Genomic DNA, 23,422 nt, shown 5'->3' with positions numbered 1-23,422 from the left:
TTAGAAAAATGACACAGTAGTTTGAGAGTTGAGGCTGATCTTTGTAGAAGTACTGCTTGAACCCATGACACTGTAATGGTAAGGAGGAGAGTGCTGAGAGAGGACTTAGCTGACAGAATCTTTTAAAAAACTACATTTAAAGGGAGGAAGAGAGAAAAGGAGCACAGACAAAGAAAGCAGACTAGTAGGACCATAATCAGGTCATATGAAAAGAGAAGGAGTTTCAAAGCAGACAAAGTAGATTCTGCAGAAAGATCAAGGACACTGATGACTAAAAATAAGTCCTTGAATTTGGCACTTGGGAGCCATGGCCTACCTTTGAGTTTACAGATTGAGGAATGAGCTGGCAGAGTTGGAAGGGAACAAAGGAAGAACAGAGGACTGTGGGTGAGGGTTTATCAGCAGAGGTACATCAGGTGAATCAGGTGTTGCCTCGGTGTGGGAGGGGGACCCAGGGCAGAGAGGCTTTGTGTAGGAGTGTGGGTGTGCGTGTGGAGAGAATGACATTGGATAATACAAGGTTCAAAATCAGGAAGCCAGTGATGGGGAGCACCAAGTGCAGGTAAAAAGGTAAATAGGAGACAGACACATTTTGTAAAGAGCAGGAAGACAGCTGAGGGAATTCAAAAAAGAGCTTCTCTAACTGGATGCATAGGAACTGTGTGTGGAGAGTGTGGCAGAGAATGAATTAGGAAGGCACCGTGTAGCCTTGGACCAAAGAGGGCCAGGCTGGGCTGGCCCCTCAGCACATCATTCATACTTTCGCAGGCAGAGCTCTGGAAGCCAGGAATGAACTGGGGGAAAGCAAACAAGAAACCCCAACCCTGGGACTGACACCATAGGTGCAGGGAGAGTTTTAGTTAAGAACTCTTGGAATGGCTGACTAGCAAGTCAAAATTCCAGTGAGATATTCTTTCCTTGGATAGTGACTGAAAAATGATTCTACAGTTCATCTGAATAATGAAACAAGAAAAGTCAAGATATTTTTAGAAAAGAAAAATGAGGGAGGTCTTGCCCTGAGTATTATTAAAACGGATTACAAAACTACAAAGTATGGCACAGGCTAACATAATAGACAGAATGATCATTTGAACAAAATTAGAATACACAATAAATCCAAATACATCGAGAAATTTATTAAATTTAAAGGCATCATTTCAAGTTAATTGAGGAAAAAAGACTAATTCAGTAAATGTTTTTTCATTAATGGTTTAACTATTTTTGAAAAAACAAGCATACTCTCCATCAAAATAAGTTCCACATTTAACAATTCTTTGAAGTAGATGCAACTGTTTATCTTTTCTTTCTTTAGTGAAATTCAGAGTATAAAAGCAAAGGTATTTATAAAGAAAAATGGTGATAGATTTAATTAAATAAAAATTAAGAGCCTTTGAATGCCAAGAAAGTACCAAAAAATAAAGGCAAACATTAAATTGGCCAAAATATGTGCAACATTGTGTAACAGTAAAAGGATTAGTTTCCTTAATAAATAAAATATACAAATCAATAAAGAAAAAAGTGCAGTAGAGAAAAAGGCACAGATGAATAGGTCCATTCACAAAAGGAGAAATATAAATGGCCAATAGGTATTTGAAAAATGTTCAAGGTAATAACCAAGTCAACTTAAAAATCAGCAACATAATACTATTTTTCTATTGAGTTAAGAAAAACTTAAAAATATTAATGTCTAGTCCTGTCCACGGTGGAAGGAAATATCTACCTTAATAATGACAAATATCATCTTATTCTTTCTGGAATTTAAACTGGTAATGTGTATTACTAATTATGTTCTTATCCTTTGATCCAATAATTCAGTTTCTAGGAGTTTATCATAAAGAAACCATAAGAAACACACACAAAAATTATACAAAGTTGTGTATAAAGGTACTATTTATGACAAAAACATTTCCAACTCTAGGAAACTATAATGGAATACTAAGGACTACAATGAAATCATTCAAAATTATATTCTCAATATTATTTTAAGATAGGAACATCTCTCAATATATTCCCAGGTGAAATAAAACACAGAAGACACTCTGTATGATATGATTCCATTTTTATAAAAGAAAGTATATGTGGATATATGCATAAAAGAACAAATGAAAAGTTAACAGTGATTATCTTTGGGTAGTGAGATCTGGATAACTTTTTCTTTCTTCTTGCTACTTATTGCATGTTCTAAATTTCCTATAAAATACATGCTATACTTATAATACAATATAATAAATTTTATTTTATTAAAGAACCATGCTAGGTGGCGAGGCTGGTAAAGTGTGGTAGTGCCTTGGGAGCACAGGGGGCCTGCTGAGTGGTTCCAGTCCAGATGAAGACGAAGAGGGAAAACAGAGAAGCAGAGAAGAAGCATTTTAAGGTCTGTGATCTTGAAAATGCAGCATCTCTGTCTGACAAAATCCAGGGCTGGTGAAGTAGAGATAGATGACATTGGAATTAAGAGAAGCAAGTTGTTAGAAAGGTCTATGTCACATATATTATTGCCGCCTTCAAAAGTAGAGGCAAGCAGTGGGGTGGAAAGGAACGTTCTAGTGTGTATAGAAGCCACCCAGGGAAGTGGAGGTGGCTTAGAGGTCAGCATTCTTCCGACAACAGTGGTGGGGAGGAAGTACAGCAAATGCTATAGACTTCATGAGAAAAGCGGGTGCAGAGTTGTAGGTCAGGGGCTGAGAGCAGGGTAATAAGAAAAGGAAGAGAGAGTAGTCTGGTCTCCCTTCCTGATGCCGGAGTGACTGGTAAGTAGGCAAAATGGGTGACTCCAGTGGGAGAGTGCCTTAATTCAGGCTGCCATGACAGATACCACAGACTGGGGGCTTAAACAACAGAAATTTGTTTTCCCACATTTCTGGAGGCTGGAAGGTTCAAGATTAAGGTGCTGGCAGCAGTGTTTGTGAGAGCTCTCCCCTTAGTTTGCAGATGGCTGCCTTCTTACCATGTCCTCACATGGCCTTTCTGCAGAGCATGTGGGGAGAGAGATATTTCTCTCTCTCCCTCTTCTTTTAAGGCCACCAATCCTGTGAGATTGGGACCCCACCCTTTGACCTCACTTAATCTTAATCATGCCTCCTGAAAGCTCTACTTGCACATAAATCATGTTGGAGGTTAGGGCCTCAACATATGAATTTTGTGGGGACACAATTCCATCCATATCAGAGGGTTTTAAGGGAAACAATATTTCAGGACAAACTCAAGTTTCAAAAAGGCAAGGATAGGGAACTTGTGTTTGTGGAAAAGATCAAAGTTATTTTTACTCCATGACCCAGCAGGTGAGGGCGAGGGCAAGGAGGTACGTTAAGTTAGGATGTAGGGAGACAAAACAAGAAGACGAAAATGCCCAGAGACATACTGTCAGGACTGCCCGCCTCTGCTAATCAAGCTCTCAGGGATCCTGTCAGAGACTGAGGTGGAGAAACCGAAATAAAGATCCCTAAAATGTTTCCCCAGAGCACCTGGACGGGGGAAGGGAAGAGGAGCAGAGAGGGTGTGGGGATGACTGCTCGGCTGGCTAAAAGAAACCACACATTGAGTTCCTATGTTGATCATGCTTAAGGTTTGTTTGATCTAGCTGTTTTTCCATAGAGTTCAGTTTTACATATGCTTCAGCGCCCCAACCAGCTTGTGTATTTTGAGGATTTTTTTTTCTCGTTCTTCTCCTTTTCCAGTGCTCAGATCAGGGAGCGGAAGGACTGAGGGAACTGTGGCCGGCAGACAGGCTCATTCCCTGGTTTGTCAGGCTGTGCTCTTGACCCTTCCTCAGGACCTGTGATTAATAACACGCTTTGTAGAGGAGACTTGGCAAACCCTGCTCTCCACAGGATTCGATTCATAATTCACAGCAGCAGGAGGAGCAGGCGCTTTGTGGCGGCTTGTTTGCTCTTTGCCGCACAAAAAGCAATGCGTTCTGACCTTCACTGTTATCTAATCAGGAAGTAGACAGCCCTGGCATGGAGCTGAGTCCTCCTAGGGCTCTCTACAACTGCAAATTATGTTCAAGCTCCCCGAATCTGGGGCGCACCACACTTTACATTACTATTGTGTATCTTAAAATAAACAGCATCGCAAGCTGTTTATTTTGGTGTTACTATGTATGCAATTTTAAAACAGCGGTTACTTAAACAAATGTCTCTGTTCCCACAGCCCCTGAAAGCCAGTGTTTGCTCCTGTGGTTTAGGTTTTGTCACTTCTGTTTGGATTATATCTGAAATCCACCCTGTGAGCAATTGGAGTGAGCCTGGCTGCACTGAAGACAGGACCTGTTGCTGGGCCCTGCCCTTCCCCACCGGCATCTGTCTTCCCTCTCAGCCCAGCACTCTTCCAACCTCCATAGCGCCATCTGCATCTGCACAGACCTGCTGATTTTGCCTTCTCCTTGGAGTGCTCAATTTATCCCAATGAGTCATCTAGAGGGTCTTTTACTTTGTTCCTGGGTGCTGTATGATGTAATTGGATAAGTGATATTGTGATGATTCTATAGCAAAATACTAATCCCAAATACTCACATAAAATTGTCATTTGTGTACTATAGGTACAGAGCATATTCCACTAACACAGCTTGGGCAAGATGGGTGAGAGCGAGGGCAGTGGACAAAGTGGATGTAAAGATATTAAAGGTTTGACAATGACTTGCCCTGTGACCTTGAGACCTTATGCCTCTGCTGCATACAGGAGTGAAATAGGAGGATAGAGTGATAAAGGAATGGACACATGACTTAGCAATGGATACAACACATGTGCAGGACTTTGGTTTTACTCACCGGAGGCTACTTGCTAGCACTTTCTTTGGGCAAGTTATCTTGGGCAAGGTAAAGTCTTTAAGTCGTCATCTATAAAATGGGTAGGGTTGTCTTTGGTGCAAGGGGCATATCCTGTCTTCTGTATGACAGGATATGTAAGACAGCCCATCTCAGTGTCTTGAGTGAGGGTGGTATTCAATAACTGGTTTTCCCTTCTTTCTCTATCCTCCCCACCATGACATGAATTATAGCTGTGGGTGGCCTGGGCATAGACCAGTCAGCTTGAAGCTGCATTATATGACGTGGGACTCTCAGTGTCTGACCTGGCCTGCTGGTTGATGTCTGAGACAGTTATCACCCAGAATTTGCTCAACCATTAGAGATGGGGCCACAGCACTCCAGACTTCTCCAACCCCTGTCCTGTTTTTAAAGAAAGAAGTAGAGGCTGATTTGAAGTTCTGTATTATGTGTGTCTTATGCCCTGCCATTAGTGGAGATATCTAAGAAAGCAGTGAACATCTTTCCATCTTGGTAACATACATTTCTTCTGTTGTACTGGTATTTCATAATGGAAGTGTTTGAATAGATTTACTAATTAATGAATGAAGGGAAGAAAAGCCTGCTTGGACTCTTGAGTATTTCAAGAGGTCTAAATTCTAATGGAACAATATATTGCCTTTTATTCCCAGGTTAAAAATTAGTCTAAACAAGTATAATTTTATTCTCATAACTCAGTTGTATCAATGAAATAAGATTTTTTTGCATCTGTAGTTAATGTTTATGTTGTCTGCACACATCACTACTTCAAAAATTTTAGATTATAAGCCTTTTAGATTGACATTGTGTAATGTATCTAAAATGCTAATGAGATGATGTGGATTTTATTGCCCAGATACCCATGTTTTTCCCTCTTCTGAAGTACTGTGTGCAAAGTACTATGTTGTGAGGAAGTGAAAAAAACATTCCTTGAAACATTTAGATACAGGCATTGTTTTTTTGTTGTTCTCTGTTACTATGCAATATATTTTGAGTATGTGGATTTTTTTATTACAAATCTGCAGAAAATATTCAGTGATCATAGAGTGATTGAGAGCTTGGATGAGATTTCAGTGTCTCTTATTAGCTGAGTTGCCTTGGGCAAGTTACTGAACCTTTTAATAGCCTCAGTTTCTTGCTTTGTTAATGGGGATGATAATAATGCTCGGTCCTGGGTCATCCCGGTCCAGAAAGGGGATAATTCATGGGGCAAACCCTTAACTCTATTGTCTGCATTAAATACTGGGAAAGTTAGCTCTTATTATTATGTTGGCACTTAAAAGGGGGGCATATTTTTTAGTATTCCATAATTATTTTGAAGGTGAAATAATTTCAGAATTCTCAGTGTCATTGCCTGACCTGTGTCCTAAACACCATAGAATTCCATTTCCTCTGAGAACTAATCACAAATACATAAAGGGATTGAGAAAGAAAAATAAACGAGGAATAAAAAGAGGACTGGACTGTAACTAGGTCATCTCCATTCTCACCATTCAAAGCTAGGAGTGTACCCAGGCTCCCATCCTTCCTGTGCTTGGCTAACCTTATGACATACTCTAGTAAGGGGTATTTTTCTTTGTTAGTCAGCTTATTACCTTCCTAATAATTAGACATAATCTGGCAGGCTTTCTTTTTTGTTTATTCTTTCTCCTTAGTTTCAGCCACCTCCAGCTCTTGTCCCATTTTCTCTTTGATTGTCTGGTTTGACTGTATTTCCATCCCTTCTTCATGATTTTCATTTCCTATGTGGTACTTGCGTCTGGAATCCACTCAATTGTATTGTTTTCTGTCAGTTTGCCTCATCAAGAAGAGCTCAACATTCTTATAAAGAGAGGGAAGAAGAATGTACTTTTTTGCCCCAATAACATTAGATGGCATAGTGACAACTGTGTGTTTGTTAAAAAGCAGTTAGCACAAAGTAGAAATACTTCATAGCAGATGTGTTTTGTGGAAGGATATGCTAAAAAATTAAACAGAGAATACTTTCCAGTTATAATTTTAGAAAAATATTGTGCAATGAAGCAAATTTACAATTCATTTAAAATCAACCTTTTTATAGAGTGTGTGCCTTCACGATAAAATTTTGACAATTCTGTGATTTGTTTCAGTGTTTCATTGAGGGGGTGGGAATCCATCTGCTAGTTATTTTGGGGGACACCATTACATCAATAAAATGATTCCAAAGTAGTACACAGACTTCATTTTAAATTAACATGTAGTCGTCTCAACTGTAAGTGACTTAAAGGTAAAAAGTTCCTATTATGGGCATAGTAGGAATTTCTTTTTTCTTTCTGTCAAACACAATTCCAATGTACTGTACGGTCCAGGAACATTTTTGGGCTCTGGGATCATGTAGGTGTTTCTTATCTTTACTTCACCGACCCCTTTTCCAGCTGCTGGAGGGGCATTTTTCTTTTTTTCTTTTTGAAAAGTTGCTACTGTTGGTACAGTTGCTATTAATCACTGTCTGCCCTGTTGTGACGTAGGTTCTAATAACATCCCATTGAGTGGCTTTTGCAAGCTGGAGGCTTACCAACAGCACTGGCCTTTGATATTCGACTCACACCAGGAAAAAGAAAATGTAGAGTTAAAAAAACCTGCAAATAGAAAAGAGAACAAAAACTGTAGAAAACAGAGTGAAATCAAAAACAGATAGCTTTCTGTGAGCAGCTTAGTTTGCCATGGGAGCAGTGAGGCTATAAATCTCAGCAGTGTTGTTTGAAAACTGAACATGAGGCTGCTAAATTTATCATTCGTTCTTTGTTGTTTCAGGGAGGGTAGTAGCTAGCTGACTTGGCTAACTTTGGTTTCTGTCCCCTATCAATTACATGTCATTTTTCTCAAAATAAAATCCGAATTTTTCTTTTGCTGGATCAAAGGATGCTGGGGGACTTGAGGGGAAAGAATTGTAGGGAAAAGAAAGGGGGATGGGGGACTGGCTCAGAGTCATCCCTGTGTTGTGTGAGTGTAATTTCTCCCAACTCATGACTGTGGGGCTGGGTGCTTTTCTTTCATGACAGAAGGAAAAGGGATACACATCTCCTGCTATGTCTTTAGACAATATAAATCTATATGTAGAATTTGAAAAGCATAGAGAAAGAAAGTTTGCCACCATGAGCAAATCTGGAGCCTGATGAAGCTGTGACCCCCCCACCTTTTGTTTGCACTAGTGTTCTGTGTTGCACTGCACAGGGGGGAGAAAAAGGTAGACAGCAAGCCTGCTACAGATGTGCCTAGCCATGCATATTCATGAGTGCCATCGCCCCTCCTCTCCTGCAGCATCCAGGCCGTTCTGATCTCGCTCTTGCACAGCTCACAGATGCTCCCCTGCTACCTCCTTCACTTCCCCACCTCAAGTCTGCCCTCCCTGACCAACCCTTGAACAAGACTTCAGTTTATTTCCATCATAGCCCGGCATGATACAGTGAGCAGTGGCCTTAGAAGTGTGTGTGAGTGTGTGTGTTTGTGTGTGTGTGTGTGTGTGTGTGTGTGGTATGTATGACTATACTCTCACACATTTAAACAAAGGGGGAAAAAGAAAAAAATGTAATTATCTACAGTTTTATGAATCCAACTCCCCTTAATGTTCATTATTTAAACCAGCAGCAATTACAAGTTCAAAGGGGTTTAGAGGGCCAGCAACCCGCATAATCACTGCCAAATTAAGCGGGACTCATTCGTCACAGGAGAGCACACCCTGAGCAGTGAATCATGCATGCCGTGACAGGCTCTGATTTACATAAAGCAGAAATCTGTGCCCTCTGGGGCTGCACGTCACTTCATCTCGGTAGCCCCATGATACGTGAATGTTCTTTTGGTGTTAGGAAGCTGATGCTACCTCATGACGTGGCATGGCATTCCACTACATGTTGACAAGAGTTACTCACTTCAGTGGGCCTGTGTTCAAACAGCATGTTGAGCCATGATGCAAGTGAAATTCTCATTCTTGAAAAGAAAGGAATTTGTTTCCCTAAAGTTTCAGAATTAGGCACTTTCCTGGTTGAAAAGAACCAGAGATTTGGAGCAGCTGTGTTGCCTTGTATCTGAGTCTGTTCAGGTCTGTAGTGCAAATCAGTGATACAAGGAAGCAAACCCCGCAGACCTGCGACCTCAGCATGTAGCAGGAAAGGGCCCCCCTGCCGTCCTGAAGGCATTGAGGAACGTCCCCTGTGGCCCTTTCCTGTTGGGCAGTGTGTGTTACCTGGGGACAGGTGGGGCCACTTGCTGAAGGAACCTGGGCTTTCTGTTACCAAACTTTAGAGGGCTTCTGACAGGTTCGTTCAGGAAGCCTGCCTGATAGCTGTCATCAGTCAGTGGCTGGGTCTGTGTGATAAAAATTCCAGAACTGAGTTCAAATGGAAATGCATTAGGTTCAGGGCAGTGGTGGAAGACACCAAAACAGTCCACACAGCTTTTTATCTCCCTTCTTAGACATTCTTGGATGTTCCCTTCTCGTGCTTTAGGCAAAGCTTTATACTGAACTGTCACTTGTCTTCTCCCTTTTGAAGAGAACTCATTTTCCCATTCGAGGCTAAATCATCTTAGTATTATGTCACCCACCCCCACCTCCTCTACCCTCTGTCATTATCTCTCCCTCTTTTCTTAGGTACAGAGCTGCATCCACATTTAGGACTTGAAGTGTTTGGAATTTGAGTTGGCAATTTCAGAGAGTACCTACTCATATATTTTTTGCTGACTTTGAAGTACAGTAAAGGTCTTGTTGCTTTGTCTCCTGTGTCTATGTCTACCCTACACATGTATAAAAGAAGGTGGCTTAAGAAGTTCTTTGAAGAAGATCACAGGAGTTTTTGAAGCAATGTGACAAAACGGACCCAAAGCACCACCAGGCAGGCTTCCTGGCATTCTGCTCTTGGCGACTTTCTCTTACCATCATGCAAAGCCCTCAGGGGTTTCACCTTGCACTGCAGCCTCTGAAGAATGTGTTTTTCCTAGATTCTTTCCTGTATTTTCCCCACTGAAAGTCTTCACTAAGTGGAGATCTGAGGTATGTCATCTCTACCGGTACAGGTACACTGTAAGGCCACACACTAATACTGGAAAGAAGAGTAAGTTAGGAATCTCGGTCTAAGGTCAGTCCTGTTAAGCAACCCAGTAATAGCTAGGTCAGATCGGCCAGTCATTTAACCTCTTTGCATTCCAGTAAAATGCATATGCTCATTTCTCTCCTAACATGTAAGTTGTTATAAAGAATGGTAGTTTTTGTTATTTTGATTCCATTACCAAGCTCAGAACTCATCAAGCTGTTTGAGTTCCTCCTACAATTGTCTTTTTTTCTCTCCTCCCTTCTGCTTATCTTTGTTCCCCAGAAGTGGGGTCCTTTCACCCTCATTTCTTCAGGTCTTCTTCTCATGTTCTGGCTGAGCATTGCTCAGTAACATTTGGCATTCTGGAAAGATTCCTCTGAACTCAGTGAAATCCTCCAAACCAGCTTCTTTCCTCCACCCACACCTCTAGCGCCCTGGTGAAGAATTACCAACATTTTGGCCATTGTCTCTTGTCTGTCCTCCTCCTCCAGAACAAATTTTTCTTTTTATGGCCTATGTAATTTCACACCTTTTAAAACCCAAATATTGCCTGGTTCTTAGGGGCACTGAGATTGACACATACATTTACAGAAGGAGCACATCGGCAGACAAATGTATGCACTGTCGTGTACCTCAGAGGCACTCAAGAAGCTGGTTTCAAGAAAGATCATCCTAACCCTTCATACGTCCATCTGAAAAATGCAACCAGTAGTCTGCAAGTCCAAATAAGATTTATAAATTACTTTAAGCTATTCCAACAAAGAGTTTAATGTAACTGAGTTTGTACACATTAGGGCAGTTTCATCGAGCACAGTATAGTAACTTAGGCACAGAATCAATATACAAATATATGTAAACCAGACAGCATGTAGATGCACATACGTGCATGCTCTCTCTCACACACACAAACAAGGTAGGGTAAGGTAAAACCCACGTGAGGTAAGTAAAGGCTTATAGCATTTTGTCAGTGAAATTCCTGGGACATTTCGATGAGCATACTTCACCTGTAGGGTACTTTGTAACTGGCCTACGCAGAGAATGTATGATGAGATTCTGAGATTCAGTTAGTGATAAGAATGTAAGCATGCTTTCTTTGCAAACAAATTGTGCATCCCTCCATTCACATCTTCCTTAGCAATCTGTGGTTTCTAACATGGCCATACCATTGGGAAAGGACTGAGGAACAGGAAGATGTTTTAATGATCAAATTCTACCTTTCTTTGGTCCAGCTTCCATAAAATCTTGCTGCTATATTGAGCCCAAGTACCCATCAATGTTCCTTTTATTGGACATGCTTCATATATTGTGATGAGATTATATGCAACCGTAGAGGTTGTTAGGAAAAACTTAACATGCCACTGATGTGCAATGAAGGAAAGTTAATTGTGTAGATGCCACAAAACTGCATCAATGAGCAGAGCCCTCTGTCAGGAGTATTAATCTGCCTTGAATAAAAACTGCTAAACAGGCTTATAACCAATAGCCTAAGGTAAAACCTGGTATTAATAAACCCATGGCAATGAATCAAACCACAATTATCTTTATTCACATAGGGACCTATAGACTATAAAACCACTGAGAGATGCTGGTCTGTACATGTATTCCTCTTTCATATTGCTCACAGAATTTAAGTCAAATACAGTTATATGTCTCTTTTGTCATATATATCTTATATGTCTATATCATGTCAGTAGCAAATCCATTCATTAATCAAGAAAACTAATTTTTTTGGACTCTCAATATAAATTTGTATCTTTCTTTATTTTTATTTTTTGATGGCTAGAAGACAGTTTATTTAGCAGAGTGAAAGGATACTCTTGAAGAGAGAGCCTGAGAGGTCAGGACCAGCCCCTAAAGTTTTATTTTAGGAAAGAATTTCCTTTTTCTATTTGAAATGTCCCACTGATAATTGAACTAGCCTGGAAAATTTCAAGTACAGTGGATTTATATCCAAGCCACTCCTGCACAATTCAGCTGCATTTGAAATCTGTCATTGTTGAAGGTGACAAACTTGGAAATGTATGAGATTTGCATGACTAAATCATGCATAGAGATGAGAGGTAACTATTTTTAAAAGTTATGTCTCTAAATTTAGTAAGTTAATTATTTCTATCTATGTGGCACAACAAATACCTCCATCTCCAAATATATATACATAGATATAATTTACACACTTAGAGATATTTGTATGTATACTCATCTGGAGAATGGTCTAGAGACTGGATGACATTTCAGGCACATTTCAATCAATAAATCTGTTTCCCTTTCATGTCTTCATAAGGAGCAACAGACTATTGTTTTGTTTCATTGGCCAAACAGTGACTAAACTTAAGCTAAATACAGAGAGGGAGACAGAGAGGGAGATATGATAAGAATGATGGTATTTGTAAACCCAGACCTTGTAAACTCAACTTTATCCTGCGTTTCCTAAACCATTTTGGTTGCAATTAATATTGTAAATTAGATGTTTTTTTAGAGGGAGAAAAGTTAAAGATTCGAGCGTGAGTTTAGAAGAACAGGAGGTACATCCAGATCAACCATAAATGTCTCTGTTCTTTTGTTCATTTAAAATTACTGATCTAAAGAGCTTGGGAGATTCACCTAAAACAGTGCTTCCCAGGATTTTCCAGGCCATGAAAAACATGAGTTAGAGCATATCAAATGTTATCTGCCCATCTCTCTTAATCCCATTTCCGGTAGAATTCACTGTTCATCTGTACCCATATTCACTTTCTATCTATGCATATGTATACATATAGTAGGATTGTACACATTCATGCATAATTTTATACTCAAATCAGACCCTCAATTTTAGTCTCCAGACCCTCGTCTATGAGGAAATCTTTAAGTTTTCCAAAGGTAATTTTGTGAAGTATCAAAATGAATGGGAAGCAGCTTTCTAGAATACTTTTTTCCAAATTGCATGTCTTCATAATAATTAAAGCATAATTTTTCACTGCCCTAAACTCACCCCAAATGATATATTTTAAAACACGTTCATTGTCTTAATAGACACAACCCTTTGTGTAAATGTTTCTCCAGCTAGTATTTTCCCATTTACACAACACTTAGGTATCCTAGCAGTGCTAAAGTAAACATTGGCTTCAGCTTAACAGGACAAATGTTTGCACTCTGGAATTGTTTGTTGATGAAATAAATATTTTCAACCAAAACAAAATAAACTCAAACTCTAAACTTATTAATGTGAAGCTGAGGCGAACTCTATGTTGGGTTTATGCTTGAGTTGACATTTCATTTTAAATTAATTTTGATGGTCACAGGTGTTCCACTTTCATGGGTTAGCCTAAGGAATACAATCAATAAGAAAAAAGCAATAATGTAAGAGGTAGGGGATATGTTTGCTGTCCTAGAGTTCATTCTGCCTTCTTTTCAGCTTGAAAATTCTCCTTTATACCTAAATGTGTGCAGCACAGAATGTCATTTCTTATTGTTTGTTCCTATAATGCATTCTTGCACTTACGTGATGCTTCACTTAAAAATACTTTAGCTCTTTTCTTCCCCCAAATCAGTAACTTTAATGCCTGCTTCAAGTAAGCTAAAATAGTTTTGATAATTTTCTAGCAAATGGCAAACTTTTGCCTTTTAGCAGTTAGAAACTTTCTGAAATATTTAACAATCATTTTTTGACAGTGTATTAAAGTGAGTGAAAGTCTTTATCTAAAGATCCCACTCAACTTTTTATGTACTTAAAATATTACAGGCAAATTGAAGAGGTGACTTATTATAGAAATAAGTAGACTTAAATGAATAAATTTTCCCAAAGAAAAGTGACTCTTTTGTGAAAGAATTCAAATAGCATACTTTGTCTTGTTCTTTTATCTTACTGGCTTTTACTCACCTACATACATTTACAAACCTCACATAAATGTGTCAAAGGTCATTGTGAAACTTGAGAGGGAATGCAAAACTCCCAGGTGTGGGAGCTAGGCAGAAGTGCACTTAAAAGTATTTAATTTATTGAATTTCCATTGGGTTGATTTTAGAACTAATTTATAAAGCAGTAAAAAAAAATGCAAAACCAAAGTTAATTGTCATAGAGATTTATGACAAAAAATACATATATTTACAAATATATACATATATATATTTCTAGGCAGTTGGTGATAAAACCAAGAAATAATCTAGAGGAAACAACGTTCTTACTTTATGCCTTCTTTAAGTTGACTTGCTATATTTAGGATAGTGATAGCATGTAAATGAATACTTTTCTGTTGTTTAATTCTCTGTGTTCAGTGTAACATTTTAAAAGAGATTCAGTTATTGATCACAGATGTTTCAGTTCACCCATGTATTTCTTATATGAAGAAGAGAATGTCAGGTTGTGAAATCAGTAAGGTTTGCCATGTAATGAAACATGCTTTTCTAGATGTCTGCAGGCATCTTGGAGACTAGTCTATGCTGGGTGTCAGCATGCTGATAGACCATCAGGGGTATTTATCAAAAATACCAGCTGCACCTTTAGGAATACAACAAAGGCTTATGGATGTTAATCTTAGGTGTTTTTTAATACATGGAAATTTTAAAGAATAGGGAATTTTATAAATCAATGTTTCCAACTGTGTGTGTTCCCACAGAGATTCTGGGGAGCCGTATTAGAATGTTTTGCCTACAGATAACAAAACCACTTCACAAACTGGCTTAAACAATAATGAGAAAGTTCCAAGGTATATGGTAGGGTGGACTACTGGGGAGATGGAATCAGGGGTTCAGGGATGTCCTCGAAGAACCAGAGTGTCTCTGTTCTCCTGTCCACGTGTTGGCTCCACCCTCGGATTGGGTTTCTTCATAGCAGTAAGAAGGTTGCTGGGGCTGTGGGGTGCTCCACTCAGATCCCTGGCCGAAAGCGGCTTTTTATGGGTCTCCTGAAAGAGCCAGACTCACCAGAGCCTCTAGCAAACCTCTTTTCATGTGAGCAAGAAGTCAGTCATAGTGGCAGGGAGATAAGTTTGCCCTTAGACAAACGGACCCATCCTTGAAGTTGAAAGGACTCTAAGAGAGGATCCATTTCTTGCCTTTAGTCCCATACATTATTATTATTATTCCCATTTCACATATAAAGCAAACAAACAATGCCTAGAGAGGTTAGATATATCTGTCTGGACTAACTGAGCTGATAAATGGTAACAGAGAGTCCTGAAACATCAGTTATCAATTTAAGATACACAGATTATTATAACTAGCAATCTCCAACCTCTTCCTTTAAAAAAAAATCTACATTTCAAATACAGTCCAGTCTGGAAACACTGCATGAAACAGTGCATGTTTTCACAAAGCTACATCAGAATGGTTTTAGAAACTTTTAGCCGGCAGAAATTTGTTTTTACTGTTAATCAGGCATTCAGCAATCCCTGCCATTGGCCTTTCCATGAGGAAGTAGACTTTTCTCAGGTGAGCAATTAACAGCTCTGTATGTCTCGTGAGCTATGCCAGTTGTGAGAGGGAGAATTTTTGAGGAAAAAAATCTTATTGGCACTAGCCTGAGTGATTAAGGGAGACACACAACTATCAAATACCTGTGTGACAGAGAGAAAGGATAAGATGAATAATGAAGGAAAGGATGATTCAGGGTAGATTTACATGAATTGGAAGTTAGCAGCATAGTTTATCAACTATATATCAGGCTGTGATGGAGAAGATAGGTTTTACTCCTCAAAGTGATAGATAAGCTTGCATCTCAAATTTCTCCAGGTAATAGAAATTATATCCATTGGCACAAAGTAGAATTCATTTACATGGTTACAGTTCACCAATATTTTGTGTCCTTCAGAAAAGAAAGAGTCTGCTAGGCCATTGATTAATTTGAGAGTGACTTATAGACAACTATCTTTATTCCTGTCAAAATTTTAATAACATGTTGAGTTGTTTGGTATGAAACTCAGTAGTGATGCTGAATCACTATCAAAAGTTGGTGTTCAAATAATTAAATGGAGAGTCAACTGTCAAAATAATAATGTAAAGAATCAAATATGTATTACAAATGGGCAAGATTTATTTATTTAAAAATTCATGTAAAGAAGTATTCAAAACAAGTGAAAATTATAAGTAATTGTATAACAAGAAAAATAATGCAGCTTTTTACCTCCAAAGGGTTTCTAAGTGCTCTACAATCCCCCACCCCACTTACTTGAGTGATTTTAAATAGATTCATTCACTTACAGACCTAGAAATGACTTGTCACACCTTTGAAATTCCTCTCTTACAGGGACCAAATTAGCGTTAGGAACTCATTTTCAAGTTATATCATAGTAGGTAGGAATCTTATGGAGCTGGTTTGCAGAATGGGGTGAATCGGTTAGTAAATAATGCCTTGAATTGGCAGGGTGGGGTGGGGAGTGGGGTGACTGCTTGAAGGGTGTATGACACGCCAGTCCCTGAGCAGGAACAGCTTGTGTGGCTGTCACACCAGGGGTCTCAGTTCCGCAGAGGATCCTATTCATTGGCGTCCTGGCTTCTCCCATTTGTGTTTTCAGTCAAGTCTCTGTCGAAGTCCCACAGTTCACTTTTAATACATGAATTGGAAGTTAGCAGCATAGTATCTAATCTTTTATCATTTTACTCTTTCTCCTAAAAATGTCCTTTGACTTTTCAAATTAGCTTTATATTTCACTTCGAACTTAAAGCTCACTTAACCAGGTGTGACTGAATAAAATCACAATGAGGACTTACATTAATTAACAGTGGCTTTCTTAACAATGTGCTTATGTAACAATGATGTTGAAAAGCCAAATAAAATGACCTTTTCCTATAGGCATTTCAACATGATTTTTACACATGCTTTTCTTGGAATTTTTTAGTACACCAAATAAAATCAACCAGATGCTGCAACACAGCTTTACTTTGCCCCAGAACTTTGAACTGATGTATCCCTGCAATAAGGAATTTTGGCTTCTGTGGCTCAAAGCCTAGCAAGGCACCATCTTAGTGACTTGCAAGGGACTTGCTGGGTTTATTCTGACTGAGACTAGGTCTTGTTCTTCAAACCATGGGTATTCTCAGTCTTTGATGTCAAGAGTGCTAGTGACAGGCCTTAAGGCAGAGGTGTGGACACCTGCAAAGAACAAGCAGCTCAACACACAGCATGTGGGACAACTGGGACATGTCAACGTGTCCAAGGGGATCACCATTGAGGTCATTTCCAGCTCCATTATTCTATGACTTTATAAAGTTTCTTGATATCATAGCAGATTATTTTTATTTTCCTATAAAACTGCCTGATAGTGCCTTGAGCAATGAGGGCCCTAACCTACACAGACTGAGTTTCTCACTTGAATATCACAGCTGAGACTTATTGCTAGAATTCTGATCATGAGCAATGTATTTAAGATGGCAGCATTTATTAACTGAGAATGATCAAGTTCATATGCTTTCTGAACAAAGAAAGCCCTTAGTTACACTAAGCATTGATATGAACAATTATTTCTTATAAGTAGAGAAAGAGGTGCTTCACATATTTATTTAAAAGTATTTTCCCCCAGTTTTAGCTTTGGAATGGTAAGTAGAAACTGCTAGGCATGACCAACAATTAAAGCCATACAGTAGTTGTGGAGGCCCAAAGGCAAATTTGAGAAATTCTCATTTACATTCAATCATGGGGAACAATATTCTAGAAAGGACTTTTAAGTGTGGAGAAGACTTCAATAGTCTGGACTACCTCTTAGTGCCTAAAAAGACCTATTAATGTTAGTGGGAAGTACTGATTGGTTACAGCCCACATCTCACGGAGCCCAACATGGGATGATGTTCTTGTCTGTCGGTGATATAACTCAGGCCTTTATTTTACATCTGCCTTCCTTCTCTCATAAACTTAAAAGAAAAGAATTAAAAATCTGTGAAACCTGAAGTTATTAACAATTCTAACATAGAAAACTTAGCATGAAGTGTTTTTTTTTTCACCCTGAAAGAATTGCTAGTATTATATATGTGCAAAAGTAAGCTTCCTGATAAATGCCAAGCTTTCAGCTTTCTGAGAGGTATTTTTTTGGAGTGTCACACAGAGTCTCTGGCCCTGTGAGATGAGAACACCTAGGGTTTGCTTGAGGCTGGAGAAAAGGTCTCTGCTGAGAGGGCAGAATAATCAAAGGGCCTTGCTGTTCTACTACTTAGTAGCTTGGTTTGCTCCGGGCTCCATGTGAGGGTGCCAGAGTAAAACCTGGGGAGCTCAGGGCCCTCCTCTAGCTGAGGTCAACCATTCAAAGAAAATCTTTCTGGAGGTGAATGAGCCCTCTAGGAGGCATGGTTTTGTATAATTTTCATACTAGTTAGGTACTGGAAGCAAGGCTTGGAAAAAGAAAAACAACTTAGTTAAAAAAAAACAAACAAACCCTCCTCACATCACTGTTTTCTCAGAAATGTCTATTAAAAACACAACAAAATAAATAAAAACTTCATTTGTCACCCCAAACAGCCCCTCTTCCTCTGCAGCTATATGATGACAATACTTATTACATCTCTTTCATTTGCCGTGTTTAAATGAAAGTGAATGTAGGCAAAGGTAAAGCAAGATGTGACATAAACTCCGACATCAGCCTTCACTAATGCATGCCACCACCACTGAACACAGGTGAATTGTGGAGAAAAAAAAATTCCCCTTGATAAGAAAAGTACTTTAATCAAAATTCACTGACTATAAAATGTTACACGACTCATATTCATTTATTCAACCCATACTTTGTAGTCTTCTTTTTTTCCCTATGAGCAAATGCTTTACCACGTGGAGGACGCAAAGATAAATCAGAACCAGAGCCTGCCCCCAAGGAATTTAAATGCATGTAGGGGAGATAAAATGTGAATACATAGCAAAAATTAAAAATAGAAAGTGGAAACTGTCAAACGAAAAGTGTGGGGGTTAAGCGAAGGAAAGATGACTTCCAGCTGAGGGAATTAGTGGCTATTTAGAGGAGACTGCGGATGGTGGGTTGGGCGGGGGGCACTTTGAAGGCAGGTGACAGGTGGGGGTGAGACTGTGGGAGCAGCAGACCGGTGCAGGGAAAGTAAGGCCTGAAGTGATTAGCAGGGATTGGTTCCATAAAGCCTGAGATAAGGCTGCCTGAGCAACAGGAAATGGTGTTGGGAAGGCAGGTCCTTTCAGAGTGGAGACAACACTGGCGAAGGATTTTTAGACCTGACTGAATGGAGAAAACGTTTTGAGCAAAAACCTGAAAGGGTATAGTTCTGATTCTGAACAAATAGTTTGAGAGGACTGAATCGCCATGAGACTGGAGGTGGAAATACTGGCTGCACGACTTTTTTATATTCAAAAGAAATGTTTCCCAGAGTATGGAGAGTATGTGATTTAGAGTATGTAAGGTGAATTTAAGTTGCATTCAGACTTTTAATAATAACATGGCTTAAACATATATTAGAAAAATATAACTTGTACAGCAAACCTCTGATTCCATAGACTGTTGACGTGGATGAGTCTAAGGAAAAAAAAAGTAGATCTTTTAAATTAAAAATATTAGTTGAATAGTATAGTGCATATGATCTTCCCATATTGCTCAAGTCCTGAAGGTCTCAGGGGAATGACCGACCATAGGCTGGGAAACCCTAGTCTAAGTTCCCACATTAGGGTAATGGAAGTGGGAATAAGGAGATGAGGGTGAGAAATTGTCTGAGGGAGAATCTGTGGACTTTGGCAATTTGGGTGTGGAGAACAAGGAAAAGGGGAGAGCTCCATGGTGCTGCAGGGTTTTGAGCCTGACTCTATTAAAATGCCAATAACCATTAAAAGTCATAAAGCAGGAGTAGATTTATGAGAAAAAAAAGAGTTCAGTGTATGAGCATAAAGAGTTTGACTTGCGTCAGGCAGTTGAGGTGCAGAACTGAAGCACTGGAATAGGAAGAGATTTAGAATCTGCCTCAGAGGTAATAGCTGAAGTTATGAGATTGTGACTGAGAAATACAGAGAAGAGGGCAGTGGATAGGTCCTTGGGGAAGTACATACTCAGAAGTGATAGGAGTTAGAGAGGCTCAAGAAGATACCAGAAAGCTAAGAGAAGTGAGAAAATCTGGGATCTTGAAAGATCATTCCAGGCCTGAATCCCCACTGTGGCCCTGGGGTTGGCATAAGGTAGTTGCTAAATAAATACCAATGAGGAAGAAAAGCATAAGCAACCGAGTTAAGATCCACAGAGAAGCTAAGCGGCAAAAGGGAGAAAATACTACTGAATTTGACCATGAGGAAATCATTGGTGACCTTTGGGTCTGCAGAGTCTCAGTGGAGTGACAAGGCAGAAGCCAGATTGCAAGGAGGGAAGGGCAGAGTGTGTGTGTGTGGTATGTCAGGGTGGGGTGGGGTGGGGGGGCCAGGGAGGTCTGGAAGGGGACTCTTCTTCCAAGACTGTGAAAAAAGGACACTAGCTTGAGGGTAGTGGAGTTGAGAAAGGATTTACTTTTTTAAGAAGAGGGTATGCTTAAGCGTATTTGTAAGCAAAGAAAAGGACCTGGTAGAGGAGAGGAGATGATTGAAAGTTCAAAGGGGTAGCAGGCCAACTGGTGGAAAGAAACAACCCAGAAGAGAAGGAGTGAGAAAATAAAATCAAAGGCACACATGGAGAGGTTAGCATCAGCCACTGGGTGAAAATAAATACAATTAGTAATGTGGAGAGAAGAGAAAGTGAGAAAGCTCGTATGACGTGGCCTTGGTGAGTTCATGGAAGTAGTGAGATCATCTGCAAGTAGTGAAGGGGCGAGGCAGGGCTTTGTTCTTTGAGAGACATGGAAAGGCCGGCAGCTCTCAGTAAGGGATGTGGAGGCGACAGAAGGAATGAGTTCAAAGGCAGTCTTCACCGGCTCCTAGTCATGGAGGGCTGAAGGGTGGGTAAGTTGCTACACTGAAGTTGAGTTTGGTGAGTTTGTGCTATAGTGGTAAAGAGCCTGCTATCATAATTAAGATCTAAAGTCCTTATTTTCCATTGAATTTCTTTTGAATATCATCGAGCAAGTAGTGGAGGAAGGAGTCTTAAGCTTCTGTTTCTCCAAGTGCCTCTATGTAGTTACTTTCAAGGCCTTGCTGTAAGGATTGTAAACGGGTCCTATTAGTTGACTTCAACCAGTTGAGATTCAAAAGCATGAAGAAACTCTAGGCACTGAGGAGACTGCCTTAGGTGCCACCCCAAATTTGCTCCTTTTTTCACCTCCTGACATTTAAGATGCTTCCTTGCTGAGCTACAGAACACTCAAGACAAAAAGGCCAGGGTTTACCTTGCTTCTGTGTGGGAGGTGGAAGGCCCTGCTTTTGAATAGTCCTGTATCTGATGACTCTGATTTGCTGGCTGTGTGACACCATCTCTCCAAGCCTTGATTTTCTCATCTGTAAAAAAAGTGTTTTTAAAAATTTAAACATGGGACTTAAAAATCACATTCCCAGTAAGGTTACCATGAGGACTAAATTAAATAGAAGTACTTGGTAGTCCCAAGCACATATTAGTTATATTATTTCCCACAATTATTTCTCAAATTCTGTTTTGGTAGGTTTTCACAGAAAATCATCTGAATGACTGTATGTGTTTGACTTCGGAAAGTACATTTGTTGTTAAGAGTTACGAGAAAAGGGAAATATTTGTCACACAGCTGGATGAATGAAAACATTGGCCCCGTTTTCTTAAAGATACAAACTCCCCCAGTTGCTTACCTTAGGCTGGGGACTGCGATGCTCAGCCCCGGCGTCCTGACTCAGTGATACTGTTCTGTGTGCCCTTTGCTTTGCTCATTTTGCTGGGCTCAGTGCTAACCTCCTCTGTCAGGCCAACTGAGTGTCACCATGACATTTTCCCTCCATTAGAAGAGGAAGCCATTAATCTCCAAGAATCAGCACGAGCTTACTATGAGTGAACTAAGCCAGACCTCCCTTGGCCTCTGACAAAGTTGTTATGGCGCCTGTGTCTGCTCATCGCGGTATGCCTAGGGCCTGACACAGATCCTGGCACACGGCAGATGCTCTGTATGTATTAAATAAATGAATCAGTGAAGTCCTTGTGAGCATGCTGAAAAGCCTTGGGCTCTGGGGGGTTTGGAGAGGTGGCTGTGTTAGGGAAGTCAGCACCAATAAGATTTCTGGCACTGGAGCTCCACTGGCTTTGCCTTCAGCCCATGTATTGTAATTATTTTAAAAATAATGAATCGATGACTCTTTTTGATTTGTACTGGATGAAGAGAGAGCTGCTATGTTAAGTGGCAGGAGCAGAATCTAAAGAAATCCTGAGAAATAGTAGAGCAAATGGAAAGAACAATCGAGACACTAGATCACAGAGCTTTAAATCCTGCTTTCACTGTACTAAGGGCATGGCCATCAGCAATTCCCCAGCCAGGTGAGGAGGGGAATCCCTGCCATGCAGGGCTCTTGCATGGATGAAAACACAATGGTGCAACGTGAAGCCCTCAGAGCAGAGCACTTCACACAGAGGCGGAGTCACTTAGCTTGTTTCTTATAGCCAAAAAGCATTTTGGATCTGTTAAAACAATGAGCTAACTTCAACACTACAAATCTGTAAAGAAGATAAATGTAAAGAATGCTTAAATACCAAAATTCAGTCACATAAATATGACAGGAGCTATGTGACTGGAGTGATTTTAGCTAACAGTAAGCACAAAATGATTTGGCTAAAAAGAAAAAAAGCCTTGTATTAATACAACAAAATATCCAGAATGCTAGAAGTCATACAGAATATAATACCCATGGATCGGACTGGTTTTGGACTATGGTACTAGTTACGGGCTCCAGCCATTAAGGGGAACATTGACAATTTGTAGCCCATTGTGATGAAATTGACCAGTGTGCTCCTCTGCCTCATTGGCTACAGGATGAGGAATGGCCTGGAGCAACAGGGGATGTTTGATTTGGAGAAGAGAACATTTAGGGTAGAGAAGAGCACCTCTGTCTTGAAGTGTAAGAAGGATTGTCCTGTGGACAAAGGTAACCAGTCCTGCTCTGTGACATGCCCCAGTGCAGGACATGGCTCCATGAAGGTGTAGGGCTGCAGATTTTGGCTTGGCCTCCATCAGCATGTCCCACGTACCAGTTATCTGAATGTGGAATAAGCTGCCTGTGGAGATACAGGCTTCACCTTCTTAAATATGCTGGAGCTGGGTGTGTTTGTTCCCTAGTGTCTGTGTTAGAGAGGAATCAAAAGCAGGCTGAGACACTGCACTGTGCATCATCCATGGGCCCTGCCAACACTATGACGTCTACATTTTCTGTACGTTTCCTGACTCAAAGTGAATACATAGCAAAATGCTCTTTCTGCCTCAAAAAAGGTGGAAGATAGTTCAGTTTATAGGCAGACAATAAAGACCCAGAAGCATAGCGAGCTTTTCAGCCCAGTGTGTGTGTTTGTTTTATCATGTTTTTAAAGAACAATTAGTTGAATTTCATTCTTAGCCTTAATCAATTCTTTGATCAAGAATTCTTCAAGTACTCCATAAAGTAAACAGTCTCCCCTCTCACATCTGGCAATTTTTGTAAAGGGAACAATATGCTCAAGGCACATCTCAAAATAGAACCTAAATTTCCCAACTTATAAATCCCTGGGCTATCGCTGTACAGTGCTTATCCTGAACCTTCTAGGCTGTTTG

General features: G+C 39.9%; 1 protein-coding gene across 10 annotated transcripts in view; it reads left to right on the top strand.

Moving 5' to 3' along the window:
* MEIS2 (Meis homeobox 2) overlaps positions 1-23,422 on the top strand; it is a 196,077-nt gene that overhangs the window by 72,475 nt on the left and 100,180 nt on the right. The gene's annotated exons all lie outside the window — the stretch shown is intronic.

The sequence above is a fragment of the Manis pentadactyla genome, chromosome 11 (genome assembly GCF_030020395.1).
Source record: "Manis pentadactyla isolate mManPen7 chromosome 11, mManPen7.hap1, whole genome shotgun sequence".
NCBI lineage: Eukaryota > Metazoa > Chordata > Mammalia > Pholidota > Manidae > Manis > Manis pentadactyla.
Note: the sequence above shows the minus strand (reverse complement) of the source record. Positions and strands in the feature narration are given on the sequence as shown.